This window comes from Choloepus didactylus, chromosome 2, assembly GCF_015220235.1.
Source record: "Choloepus didactylus isolate mChoDid1 chromosome 2, mChoDid1.pri, whole genome shotgun sequence".
Classification (NCBI taxonomy): domain Eukaryota; kingdom Metazoa; phylum Chordata; class Mammalia; order Pilosa; family Megalonychidae; genus Choloepus; species Choloepus didactylus.
In genome coordinates this window covers 2,817,522-2,831,897 of record NC_051308.1, presented here as the reverse complement: position 1 = coordinate 2,831,897, position 14,376 = coordinate 2,817,522, and the positions used below count along the sequence as shown (strand labels likewise).

The following is a 14,376-nucleotide window of genomic DNA, read 5'->3' as shown; positions in this document are numbered from 1 at the left end:
GTCTGATGTTGCAGTTGCCCAAAGCACCTCCCAGGGCTCTGACATCTCCAAGCCCTTTGCACTCTTCAATGGAACTTAAAAAAAAGAAAATCAAAAAAAGCAGACATGGAAAGAAGGGTGGTAGGTGGAAGGCAGGTGGAATTGGTTTCTTGGCTTTCACTGAAAGAGAGGGGCAGAGACAGAAGACTGCAAAGTTGGAGTTTAGGTGTAGGTCTCTTCAGAACAGGTTGGAGAATCAGCTGGAGCCACAGAAGAACCAGCCGCCTGTCATCCATGAGTTTGTATTCCTCAGCATATGGTATTTTCTTTGCTTCTCTTATTCTTCCATAGTATTTAGAGGAATCTTGGAAAGTGTCAACATTCTCTTCTGACTCAGAGGACTCCTCAGGCTTTCACTCCCACCACTCCACTGAAATACTTCATCGAGGTCACCAATGGCTTCTTCATTTCAAGATGCAATGGCCAATGGTGTTCATCTTGCTTTATTTCACAGCCACTGTGATCTACTTTCTCCGCGTGCCTTCCAGGAGACCATAAATCCTGGCTTTCCTCCCTTGCTGGCTGCTCCTGCCCTGACTACTGAGCCAGGTCACCCTTCTCATCTTCCTGGCAGTCCTGGGATCAGCTTCAGTTCTCTGAGCATGCTGTCCCTCTAAATGATCTTCTATAGCCTCATGGTTGTAAACAATAGTTCCCAGGGGTCTATCTCCAACCCAGACCTCTCTCTTGGATGCCAAACCCATATACCCAAGTGCCTACTCGGCTTCACCCCTTGAATTTGAGATGCCTGTTAGATGTGCAGCACAATCCAAACTAGACTCCTAAATCCCCACCCTTACTTCCCACCATAGCAAGTGACACCCACTGCCTTTGGATGCTCAGATATTACCTTCTGATGCTTCATAACAAAGCCATCAACAAATCCTGTTGGCTGGACTCCCAGTGGACACTCAATCAGAGCTCGCTCCTTCTAGGGCTCCCACTGCCCCAGGGCCCCAGACCCTCTCACCTGGAGTGGTGTGGCCTCCGACCACAGCCAGAACAATTCTGCTCAGCTGTGGGCGGGTGATATCCTGGCACTCAAGTTCAAGGCTGTGCAGATTAATTTCAAGGTCCTGAACAGGGCCTGGCCCCAGTGCAATGCTTCCTCCTGTTAGCTGCTTTCAGGACCCCGGCCTTCCTGTGGAACAGGGTAGAAGTGGCCTGGAAGAGCTCAGATAGCCCTGCTCAAACAGGAGGACCAAGGTCACGCAGGGTCCCTTCACAGGCCTCAGCTACTCTTGCAAGGAAAAGGTGGCCCACAGAAGTATCTTGAAATTTGACTTAAATAAGACACTTTTTTTTCTCATTATGAAGGTAAGATATAATCACTGTAGAAATCCTGAAATATACAAAAAGCCTGCAAAATAAGAAAATGTATAAAAATAAAAATAAAAATGCCAAAGCTCAAAGACAACTTTCAGTACTGTTACTACTTGGGTCTATTTCCTGGCCATTCTTTTCTATGCAATACTGATGTTTTTGTTGATTATTCTATGTTGATTTTATCCTTTGCTTTCTAGCAAGTCTTAAGTGGTTTATTACTAATCATTGGAATTACTTGACAAATCGTAATGGCACACAGTAGTCCCCTGTATGAGTGTACCCCAACTTATCCATTCTTCTGCCATTGAAACCGAGGTGGTTTAAATATCACAGCAATATAGACCTTGCATACAGTTAAGTGTACTAAGAAGGTATAATCCTAAAAATGTCACTACTGGATCAAAGAGTATGAACATGTGAAGCCTAGATACATATTGTCAAATGGCTTTCAGAAATATGGCCTTCAAGCAGCAACGTGTTCCTGTCTCGGTCCTGTCCCTTATTTCTAACTGTCCAGATCACTCTGCACTTGAATATGCTGAAGTCACCCCAAGCCCTAAACTGGTGTTGATGAATCCAACCCTCCCATCCAGGCTAGAACTCTCCAGTCAGCCCATTGTGGATGGTGTCGGTCGAGTCTCACAGGTGGATCCTCAGTCTCTCCTCTATCAGACAGAGACATGCACACACACATAAAGACACACACATACACCCATACTCCTGCACATACTCTCTCACATGCACACACTGCCATATGCACAGGCTATCTCACACACTCTATTCCACAGGATAACAAATTGTGCAATAATCTTCTCTGCAAATTGTAGGTAGGTTAATAATAGCTGGTACAGAATCTTAACCAATTCTCCTGAACTAAACGGACTCAACCCTGAGTTTCTCCAGTCTGAGTCTAGTTAATACATAATCCAAGTTGAGAGGGTATATTAGAGCAGGGCAAGGATAAAAGACTATGCAAGTGTATGTGAGTGTGAGCATGTGTGAATGTGTGAGTGAGGGTGAGTGTTGTGTATGTGTCAGTGTGAGTGTGTGTGTGTTACTACCAACATACACTCCCAAAACAAATGTCCACTTGCTAAGGATTCTGAAAATTGACCTCAAAGGAATCTAAAGAGAAAGCAGGACAAAAGTACCATCATGAAAAACTGCTACTTTATGCTATTTTCATAGGCAAGGGGTTTACTCCTAGGCCAACATCCTTTTTGAATTTTATCCCAAGAAAAATACATGCCTATAAAGAGCAGTAGCAATTTACAGTAAAACTGAACATCTCATTCAGGGAAGAAAACAACCAAAAACATTACATTTCAAAGCTCTACAAGTGGGAGTTCAGATGCCTAAATCATTGCTTCATTGTTCCATTTTACTATAGTAACTGCATCTCCTCTGAAAACCACTTCAATATTACCAAACTTTTAAAATATTTCCTTTGGGTTCAATCTGTTTTCCATATGTCAGACAGAAGGACAGCTAAATTTGCAATATTTATTCTGTACAAGAACAGGCTCTATTTAAAAATCACATTAGCAGGTGATTACAAGGATATCATTAAAAACAATATTAACGAGGGCTATATCTGTTCTTAAAACGTAAGACTAAAGCCTGCATTCCATAAAACTCCCTGCATGTTATACAGCAACATGCTTGGAAGGCAACAGAGCCGCAGTTGTTTATTATTATCTATGTAATCTTAGATTTATTTCTAATGATTACAGATGGCAAATAAGCCCTTCCAATAGCCCTCAGGGTGACGGGGTGATGCAAACCTTTTCTAATTATAGCAAACAGATGTTGATACAGATATTTATATTCAATTCTGCTAGGCAGAACACACATAACATGCAATTTCATTAACCCCATAATCCTAATAAACAAAATCTAAGTGACAACACTGGATTTTCCAGGTATATAGTAATTCTTTTAACTTCCCAACTGCAGACTGGTAAAGAATTTTTTTTCTTAACATTAGGTAAAAAAACAACAGTACAGTTCCCCCAAAGGAAACCAGATGTTTTCTTCTCAAAAATGATGTTGGTATTGAATAATAATAATAAAAAAGTCCACTCATTATTTGTAAACTCAAGTTTCGTTTCTCTTCACCCCTGAGACGTGCACAACAGTAGTCTGTGGAAATATTCACTCTTCTTCAAGGAAGAAACCAGGATAAACTTAATTTGAGCAAAGAAAAATTTTCAATTGGGAGCAGAAAATTATTGCAATAATTGTAAAAGTCAGGAGTACAAAGAAGTGATATCTTTTATTCTCTCATAAGCTCAAGTTATTCAAGAGCTTACAAGCAGTTTGGGAAGAAAAATGATTAAAAACTTCCTTTCCATCGCTGCCTGCCACCAAAACACCTTTCAAGATACAAATATTTTCCATTTTTCCAATAAATATTTTGTCCAGTATCTGACATGGTATAAACAAACATGTCTGTTTGTGGACTTGCTTACTTAAACTTGTTCTATCACCTCTCTAGAAATAGGGTCTGTAAACTCTCCCCTTTATCTATTAAAAGCAAACTCACTATTATCAGAATCTAGATGATGGCTTTTCTGCCTTCCCTTCCTCTCAAAGTGCCCCATTCACCTTAAAGAATGGTATATTTGCTGATTTTCTTCACAAGCTTTCCAGAGTTTACTAAAGTTGAGTGCAAAAATATTTAACTTTAGTTTTATATAGCCTTGACCTAAATTAGGGGTAAACACACATGTGCATGCACACACAGACACACACACACCAAGTTTTAGGATGAAAATGGAACCACCCCTAATACTTGACAGGATATTGACCCTTAGGCATACCAAAAAGTGGACTTGAATGGAATTGATACACATTTATTCAGAGATTTACGTATCTCAGTCATATCCCACAGTACTTGGCTGGCATCACAGCTGAACCTTTTAGGACATATAAGACGTGTAACTCAGAAACCCTGAGGAGCAGAACTGAGCCAGCCCACCCCAGGCCGTGGTTGTCAAGTCTCTTCACTCAAACAGCACCAGGCAGTGAACGGAGACAGAACACACACCGAAAAGCAACATTTTTCTACAGACTCATGACCCACTATGCACCTAAGAAACTTAACAAGAAATCCATAACACTGCCTAATATCTGGTCCATATTCAAAGTTTACTGGTTGTCTGACCTAAGAACATTGTGCAGTTTTTTTTGTTGTTGTTGTTTTTAACTCTGTTCTTCCAAGGTTCCCATATTACATTTGGTTGTTATGTAAAAACAGGCCAGTTTTGAACCCAGACAAACTGGGTTTCCAATATGGGGCTCCTCCTTGGTGCAAGACTTTGATGCAAGTTCATTTCTAGACGTCAGCTTCCTGGCTAGATACCACAGCTAAAACCACCTGCCACAGTTAGGCGTGTGGTCAAGGCTGTGGTAGAAGACTGAGAAATAACCAAACCCATATGAAAGCATCTGGTACCTGCGTAGAAAGTATTCAGACAGCGTCCCCGGCCCTTCTCGGTCCCCAAGGCTGCAGTCATACCGCGGGCGACAGCACGAAGACTCGATAATCATACATCTAAGAGTCGTGCTGCGGACAAGAATGTCTACTTTCTGTCTACTTTTCCCTTGCACACTAAAAGTGGTTGAATTTTCTCAAAGAGAGCGCCTGTCCACGGGAGTCACATCATTAGGTCTTCGGGGCGCGTGAGACCTCCCTCAACCAGGAACAGTAGCTGAGCGTCTGAGGGAATGAGGGGGTGCCGCGACCTTGTCTAAATGTTTATTCACAGCGGAGCACTTGCCTCGGACAAGTCCCGTGCCAAGCACTTTGGGAATTATCCCAGTCATTCCCCACAACCGCCCTGCGAGGTAAGCACTGCTTTCTCCTGATAAGATGTGGCAGAGAGTGCTAGGGCGGTGGCCGGAGGCAGTCTTCTCACGACCAAGATGGCGGAACCTCATGACAAGGACTTCCGGGGCAGGGATGGGCTTCCGGGGCAGGGATGGGCACCGCAGCAGGCCCATGTCCGGGCACTTCCAGACGGCGATACGGAGCTTCGTCCCCGGGGCTGAAGGTCAGAGGAGAAGTTTGTAATAAATTTCACCAGCGTGGGGCACCACTTAAGGATCTTACGCGAAGATAGTGTCCTCCCGGGTCCTCCTTGCATTCCCTAACGAGGGTGAAATATGGGTCTTTCCTCCTCTTCAATTAAGAGCTCTTCTATTAGGCGGTGGCTCTCTTTACACTCTTAAAAATCACCGAGCGCCCCAAAGAACTTGCTATGATGTTGGTTACGAATAGCGATATTTACCATGATCCACGTTTTTAAAATTCAAAATACTGATTAAGTAATTTTCAAAATGGAATCATATGCTCAATGCATATTAATACAAATACCATTTTTATGAATAATATTTTTCAGACCAAAAACATTTAGTGAGAACAATGGCATTGTTTTACAGTTTTGTAAATCTATTTACTGCCTGGCTTCAAAGAAGACAGCTGGGCTTTCATATCGACTTCTGCCTCTGACCTGTCCTGATAGCACATGTCATGGAGCCTGTGGAAAACTCCACTGTACTCCTTGTAGACAATGAGAGTGAAAAGACAATTAACATTGTTTATTAATATAAAAGTAGTTTGGGCCTCATAGATCCCCTGAAAGGGTCTTAGGAACCTACACGGGGATCCCTGAACCATACATTGAAAACTGCTGCTCTGGATCCTAATAATTTTAAGGCATGAGGAATGGGTGCAATTTGGCCAAGTGTTCAAACTGGAATGCATTGCTAAATGATTCTGATTAAGGAAAATCTAAAGTGATGCCTTGTAGCTTCAAAGACCTGCTCACAAATTCATACACACAACCTAAAGACCTCTTGGTCAGAGCACGTTAGGAGTGAGGTCAGTAGTTACAGAGCACCGATTAAGGTATTTCACGGCAGCCACTCCTAGACTGAGCCAACCATAATTTTCTGAAGTCATTTCAAGGATCTGGCTACTCCCAGGCCCCTACAAAAATGCATACATATGTGCACCAAAACAGGATCTTCATAGTGCTGCTACTCATAATAGCCCAAACCTGGAAAACAGCCAAATGCTCCTCAACATAAATCAGGTAAATAAATGGTGTTTCTATCCGTAGAATGAAATCCTACATAGCAATAACTATATTGTTGCATGGAAAAACACGGGTGAGTCTCACAGAGATGTGGTTGACAGTATGCATTTGTGATTTGATTCATATAAAGTTCAATAACAAGCAAAACATCTGTGGCACGGGAAGTCAGGATATTAGTGACATTGGGTGGGTGGTGACTCAGATGCTGCAGGAGGCTTTCTGATAATGTTCTCATTCTTGATCTGGGTGCTGCTTAGATGGATAGATGAAAATGAAACAGTGCAGCTATGAATTGTGCACTTCTATGTAAGTATGTTATAATTCAATAATAGGTTATTTTTTAAATAAAGGAAATATGCTTATTTTCTATGACCTCTCTGAAGGCCTGGTTCACCATTACATTCTCAGAAACATTATATTCTCAGAATATAGCTGGTATACAACAGTCATTAAATAAATGGAGCAATTGCTCTGTTAGAGGGATGTAGCCACTTTTAATGACTAATATATCTTAAGTTAATACAGGATCAAGCTAGTTAAAAGCTTTTAGCTCCAACCAGCAGCAAGAACTACAAAAGGCAAGAAGGCAGGGAGTGGCCCAAAATGCTTATAATTTCAAAAGACAAGATACCAGCAGTATCTTGTTCTACTTTCTCAGAGGAGAGGAGCTTAGAATCCAAAGAGTTCAGCTTGTCAGACCTGGAAATGACATTGAGATTATTTAGCCGAACCTCCCCATGTTCTAAGGAAACTGATGCTTAGATTCTAAATCACCTCGCCCTCTTGGCCTAATCCAGGAAGCCCAGGTACCCTTCCCAGCTCTGCCATGCTCTAACTTTGGCAGCTCACTTCAAACCTTTCCAAGGCTGTTTTCCTCTCCCATAAAATGAGGGCCTTGGCATAAACGATCCCTTTCAATTATAAACTGCTATGATTCCAGGTCACAGTTTCAGCTCTAATCATTTAATCTGATAAGGCGATCACTGTTCTATCCAACTCCACTGGTAAGATATTTTGTAATTTGTGTTCGGCTTGATTGAGGATTTCAGATACACATTAAAAAGGCTGTCCCCCTTCCCCCCTTGAGTAGGTGTTTTCTGGTTGATGTAAAACTCCGTGCACACAGTGACATTTAAACCCTGAATACCCCCGGGGGCAGCCTCAGATGCCCACAGGAGTAGATGAAGAATGTGTAGGGCTGGGGGTGGGAGAGCCCAGCAATCAGGCTGAAAAGCAGCCCTGTGCCCACCCGCATAGGGCTGTATGGCACTCAGTTTGGCCCACCAGTACCATCAGTTTGCAATCTGGCAAGGACTAAACACATTAGGAGTGGAGATAACCAGTTGCTGGTCCTCCGTGCAATTCATGACTTCGAGACTCTGAGCTTCCCTCCGGAAAGCTAGAGACATGCCACCCACCAGCCCCTTCACAGATTACTGTGCACTGAACGAGGCGTCCCCATCACACCACGTGTGTGCACTATTTGTTCGATGACAGGAGACTTGCTCTGTTACCAGGGACGCTAACAGAGGACCCAGGAGCTACATCATCCTAAAGGAGAGACCAAAGGATGATGTGTCATATGACCCAACAGCTTCGGCTCTCATAAAACCACAGGAAGTTTTTTCCCCCAAGGTTATCTAATTTGCAAAATTTAAAGTAATAAAATAAAAAAGAACCTCCCCATCTGTTTTCCTCTGTCAGGCTGCACCTGTGCTTGATAACATCAGATGCAATTTCAGTGTCATTTGATGAATTATGCTCAAGTGAGAACTGGGGTGAAGAGAAGTGAAACTTGAAGAATGTGTCATTGACATACAGGATACTTAACACAAATAACAGATGTAGCCTCAGCAAGCTTGCTCACTCATTTCCTACAGAAGAAAAAAAAAAGACACTATTTAAGAACCCATATCTATTGAACACAAAAGGAAATGCCACATCCTCTCTCATATGGCCTGGCTCACACAATGCATGTAGGTTAGGTCTTTCTTCTCAGAGAGGGAGAGGAAAAATACTTCTATAAGACTCCACAACCTCCCTTCTTGCTTTTTTTTTGCTTTCCCCTAAAAAGGCCCTGCATCATTTTAGGCACTTAGGAGGTCTTGAAACAAACATTTGTTGATTTCTTATTTCAGTTTAAAGGAAAGCATCCAGTTTCTTGTAGGGGTAAAACACCACTAGCATAATGAGATGAATGGATAAACAAAATGTGGTCTATCCATACAATGGAATATTACTCAGCTGTAAAAAGAAATGCGTTCTGATGCATGCAACAACCTGGATGAACCTTGAAGACATCACAGTGACTGAAATGAGCCAGATACAATAAGACAAATATTGTATGATCTTACTTACATGAAATACCTAGAATAGGCAAATTCATAGAGATAGAAAGTTGATTACAGATTACCAGGGGTTGGGGGTGGGGTGGGGAATGGGTTGTTACTGCTTAATGGATGCACAGTTACCGGGATGAAAAGATTTAAGTAATGGATGTGAATGTAATTAAGACCACTGAAAGTGGTTAAAATAAGAAACTCTGAGTTATATATACATTACTACGATAAGAAGTAAAAAACAAAAACAAAACACTACTAGCACATTTTACAGTGGACTTAAGGGAGATGATGCCTCAGAGTCTCCTTCAAACAGTGCAACCTTTGGGGACAAATCTTCCTTTTAACAAATTCTACCTGGCCATGATTAGGGGATGGGTTGGAGGTCCCTGGAGGTCCCTGCTTATTCGGTGCTGGGTTGGGGAGAGCTGGCAAGGGGAATTGCCTGCAGGAAAGTATCCCTGGGGCCAGCCCAGTCACCTCCCAGGGGCAGTGGGACAGCGGGCAGAGTTTTGGGGTTGGCTCTGTGCTGCCTGAGAGACTCTGCCACTGGGGATGCAAGGGTGGGGGTGGGGGGGCAGGGCACAGATGGGTGACCACACCATGCAACAGAGCCTGGTATCTCCCATTATTTTTACTTTTGCCAACTCCCAAAGAAGCTTGTTTCTGACAAACTAGTTGATCATTCTTTACCTCTAGGTCAAAATGACCACTCACCACCCCATCTAAAATCTTGAAGATAACACCAGGAGTCTTCATATAACACTGGCTTTCGTCAAGATTCATTCATTCAACATGATTGTATAACTATGTAGCTTACATGGAGTGACAGTGTGATTGGGAAAACCTTGTGGATCACACTCCCTTTATCCAGTGTATGGATAGATGAGTACAAAAATGGGGACAAAACTAAATGAAAAATAGGGTTGGATGGGGGTATGATTTGGGTGTTCTTTTTTTACTTTCATTTTTTATTCCTATTTTTATTCTTTCTGGTGTAAGAAAAATGTTCAAAAACAGATTGGGGTGATGAATGCACAACTATATAATGCTACAGTGCACAGCTGATTGTACACCATGGATGACTGTATGGTATATGAATATATCTCAATAAAAGTAAATAAAAAAAAAGATTCATTCAGCAGAAGTATACTTCTGACACCAGTAGGCTATCTGCATTTGGCGCTTTGCTTCCTTATACCTGCTATAATGTGACGACTTGGCTGGCCTGGGCAAGCCCACCCTGGGAGCTGGTAGAACTCTTAGGGGAAGGGGTCATTTTGGGCAACTAAGGGATGCAGAAGCCTCCGATGCGAGTTGGACTCAAGCGTGCCCCCCTCACCTCCAGCTCAGGGTCGATGGCTGCACCAGCCAGCTAATCATCTGGCTGCACCGCACATGGGCAGCAAGGGTCATGACACAATGGATGCCCAACCCCGGGGGTTGGCCTGGGACTGGGTTCAGGCGACACAATGGTGCCTCTGCAGAAAACAGGCAGCATAAACTGAAAGGACGAGCTATGCAGGGTCAAAAGGACAAGCTACTGGTGTCTGTTTATTACTATCATTTCATTTTGCTGCTTGATTGCCATTTTAAAAGAAAAACAACTTTTTATTGTAGCAACATATATTCAACTCAACATTTCCCATTTTTACCAGTTTTAAGTATACAATTCAGTGGCATTTATTACATCCACAATGTTGTGTTGCCATCGCCATTATCCATTACTAAGACTTTTTCATCACCCCAAACAGAAATTTTGCACCCATTAAGCAATAACCACCCCCACCCCCAACCCCCCCATTCACCCACTATAGATGCCTACTTTGGTAGCATTCATAATAATTAGATACTTTCAGTCAGTAATTCTTGGTTATTGTATGGCTCAATACCACCATCTCCATTCACATTATTTCTCATTTTACAGATCTGTTCTCACATTGTTTAAATTTATTTGCATAACAAGCCCTCTGCAGCAAGGTGGACTAACAGGATCCCTGTTTACAAAGAGGGAAGCTGTTTTGGTTTGCTAAAGCTGCCAGAATGCAATATACCAGAAATGGATTGGCTTTTACAATGGGGGTTTATTAGTTCACAAATTCACAGTTCTTTGGCTATGAAAATGTCCCAGTTAAGACATGAAAGGACGGTCCCTTCTCTGAAGAAAGGCTGACAGCACGTGGGGTTCCTCTGTCACACAGGAAGGCACATGGCTGGCTCTGCTGATCCTTTGCTCCCGGGCTTAGCTTCTCGTTTTAGTGGCTTTCTCCAAAATGTTTCTGGGCTTCTGCCTCAGCTTCTCTCAACTCTCTCAAAAATGTCTCTGCCTTTTATCCTTTCATAGAGGACTCCAGCAAGGGGATTAAGACCCACCTTGAATGGGCACCATCACATCTCCATGGGAAACAGCCTAATCAAAAGGTCCTACACACGATAGGTCTGCCCCTACAAGACTGGATTAAGAAAACATGGCCTTTTATGGGGTACATAGCAAAATTCAAACCAGCACAGAAGCCAAGGTCCAAAGCAGTCTCCTAGCAGAGTCACTAGCCCCAGCATTCTGACGTTCTGGAATGGGGCCTCCTTGCACAAACAGGACCCTCACCACTGGCCCAAATATCACTATTATAATAAATAATTGCACCTAATGTTTGGTGGAACCCCTACTCTGCCAGCACTTTAGTAAGCACACCACAAGTTTTAACTCAATGGCTTTTTACTACAATTCCAAGAACTTGTTTCTATAATTACATTCATTTTAAAATTAGAAAAAAGAGGCAGAGAGGTTAAAGTCAGGAAGCTTGGAGAGTCAATTCAATGAAGAGAGGCCCAGGGTCTTTTTCTGAGGCACAGGGAAGACTGATAATTCCAGGTGCTTCTATGGGCTATGGGCTTCTACTTAATTCACCCACAAATGAGACTTATTTGGGGAGCAATTAAAGATAAAAAGAGCCCCACACCATACCCAATCGAGATTCACTGTCTCTCCCATTACCCTGTGGTTTTGTTCTTCATAGCCAGGGTTGTGCCTGATGACAATGCGGTTCACCTGTTGGTACCTGTCACCTGCAGAGAATGAAAGCCCCTTCTGGGCTGGGTCACCAGTGTGCTCACCTCTGTCACCTGAGCATCAGGCACAGTGAATGAATCACACAAAACAGACACTCGGATTTTTACACACACACACACACACACACACACACACACACACACACACATTCCTCAGTACAGCAGAAGTCTAAAGAACTGGGCTGGTTTGGAGCTCTTATGTACCCCCAGAAAATGCCATGTTCTTTCAATCCTTCCCCATGGGTGTAGACCTATTGTAGGTAGGACCTTTTGATTAGGTTATTTCAACTGAGATGTGACCCACCCAATTCAAGTTGATCTTAATCCCTTACTGGAGTCCTTTATGAGGATAAAAGACAGAAAAAGGCCAGAGAGCTAAGAGAGAAACACCCAATGAGCTTGGAGAGAAAAGTCCAAGAGACACTAAGAAAGCATGCACAGAAGCTCAGAGAAGAGGCTGCTGGAACCATGAGCTGAAAGCAACAAGACCCAGGAGTCCAGTAGACGCTGGCATGTGCCTTCCCATATGACAGAGGAACCCCGGATGCCAGCGGTCTGTCTGCAGAGTCCAGGTATCATCCTGTTGATGCCTTAATTGGAACATTTTCATGGCCTTAGAACTGTAAATTTATAAACTAATAAATCCCCATTGTAAAAGCTGACCCATTTCTGGTATATTGCATTCCAGCAGCTTTAGCAAACCGAAACAAGAACTTTCAAAAAAAAAAAAAAAAAAATTGCTAAGTCCAAAAGACCCGGCAACATAAAAGACAAGCGAAACATAACACACAGTTGGCTCCACTCCCCTCCTGTGCTGGATTAGCTGGATGGGGGGCACTGAGGGTCACGGTGGGAAGGGTAGTGTTTGCATAGAGCCTGTCCCCACCCACACAAATACCGCAGTTGGCAGGAATGGGTATGGGGGGACAAAGGCCAGTCAGCCAAGCAATCTCCTGCCTGATCAGGACCTGTTGGGTGAGTCCTGAGGCCTGGGTGGGGCCAGGGGTCTGCAGAGCTGGGTCTCCCTGTTTGTGGCCAGGGTCAAGGATTTGGACCAAGACAGGTTTCAAATGATTTTAAATGACTAAAATCTAAATCAGTGTTTTTATTTCCCTTCACCCACACAAAAATCCCCTTTCAGATTAAAAAAACAACTGTAAAGATTATAATGCTTAAAACAGAGCATGATTGTGATCAATAAAACATGAAATTTACAGGGAGAAGGCAACAGCATAAGGTTTAGTGTCGATGCAAGAAATAAACTGAGAAAAAGCACTCTCAACCCAAAACATAAAATATGAGAAGAAATCAATTTCTGCAGAAAAATATAAGCTATGTGAGCCACAAGTGGGCTGTATTCTAAAAGTCCAGCAGACCTCAGCTAGTCTGGACAATCTGCCCCTGTGAGGAGGAGGGCAGGGCATCCTGAGCCCTCAGTCACTGGAGCTGGGGACAACGTCAGGTAGAGGGAGGAGAAAAAGAGTGTCTCTTCTTCTGCATCTTACTGAAGAAAGCATCCCAATAAGCATGCTATCTTCTTTGTACCTCCACTCCTGCCCCATAAATGCTGCCCAAAGACTCCCTGTTCCAACACATCTTCCTTTCCACTTCATCTGTTTCCTTAGTAGGAAGAGCTCAGCAGACATTAGGAACAAAGTAGATAACACTGCATTAATTCAAATTAAAATGAGTCAGAAAAATATATATGTCCACTTGTGTAACTGTGATTGCCCTCTAAGAGGGGCTGGTGGATTCTGAGGGTCTTTGGTTTGCTGAGCTGGCTGATGGGTATGAGCCTGATGCAAGGAAGGAGAAAGCTAAAAACCTCTCTACTGGGGTAGATGGAAGAGGGCAGAATGTGGAGGAACGCACAAACATTTATGGGTGTGGGCAGGTGCTAGAGTGGTGTGGGGAGACAGGAGAGAAATGGTTGGGAAGAGGGGCTTGGTCAGCAAACAGAGATGGCCTGGGTACCCCCTCCTCCAGGTGGCTTTAACCCGAGTGGGTCTCTCAACTGGTTAAAGGTTATTGTCTAGGATCTGTCCCCAAAGCAAGTCTAAGCTGGTCACTGCTTTCCACAGTTTCTCCCCTTTTATTTCTGAGCACTTGGATTTTTCAATCTCTTCCACCATCTGCACCACCACCACCCTCATCCCTCAGATGAAGCCTAAGCAAGAGTCCAGAAAACCAACAAGAGATCACCAGCAAGAGATTCCCAGCAACAGCTGGGCAGGGGCTGTCCTACTCTTAAGATTTTAACTGTCCTTTGTAGCTTGTAGATTGCCTTTCATTTAGTCACACACTTGGAGGAAAATATCACTGCTTTTGAAAATATGTTCCATTGGGTCAAAATCATCCCTGATGACCACTTCCAGTGACACCCCCACGTTTCTCTGCCTTGTGTACCTGGGGAGTCAGCATTCACACACAAGACCTTTCTTACCACTTTCAAGGGCCAAATGCGACCTCTTCGGGAATTTTGTAAGCTGGTTGTTAGGTAA

The 14,376-nt window shown here is 43.2% G+C and overlaps 1 protein-coding gene across 1 annotated transcript in view; it reads right to left on the bottom strand.

Annotated features, from left to right (window-relative positions):
• The window catches only part of PLEKHG1 (pleckstrin homology and RhoGEF domain containing G1), a 229,535-nt gene that overhangs the window by 190,457 nt on the left and 24,702 nt on the right, over nucleotides 1-14,376 (bottom strand). The window lies entirely within an intron of this gene.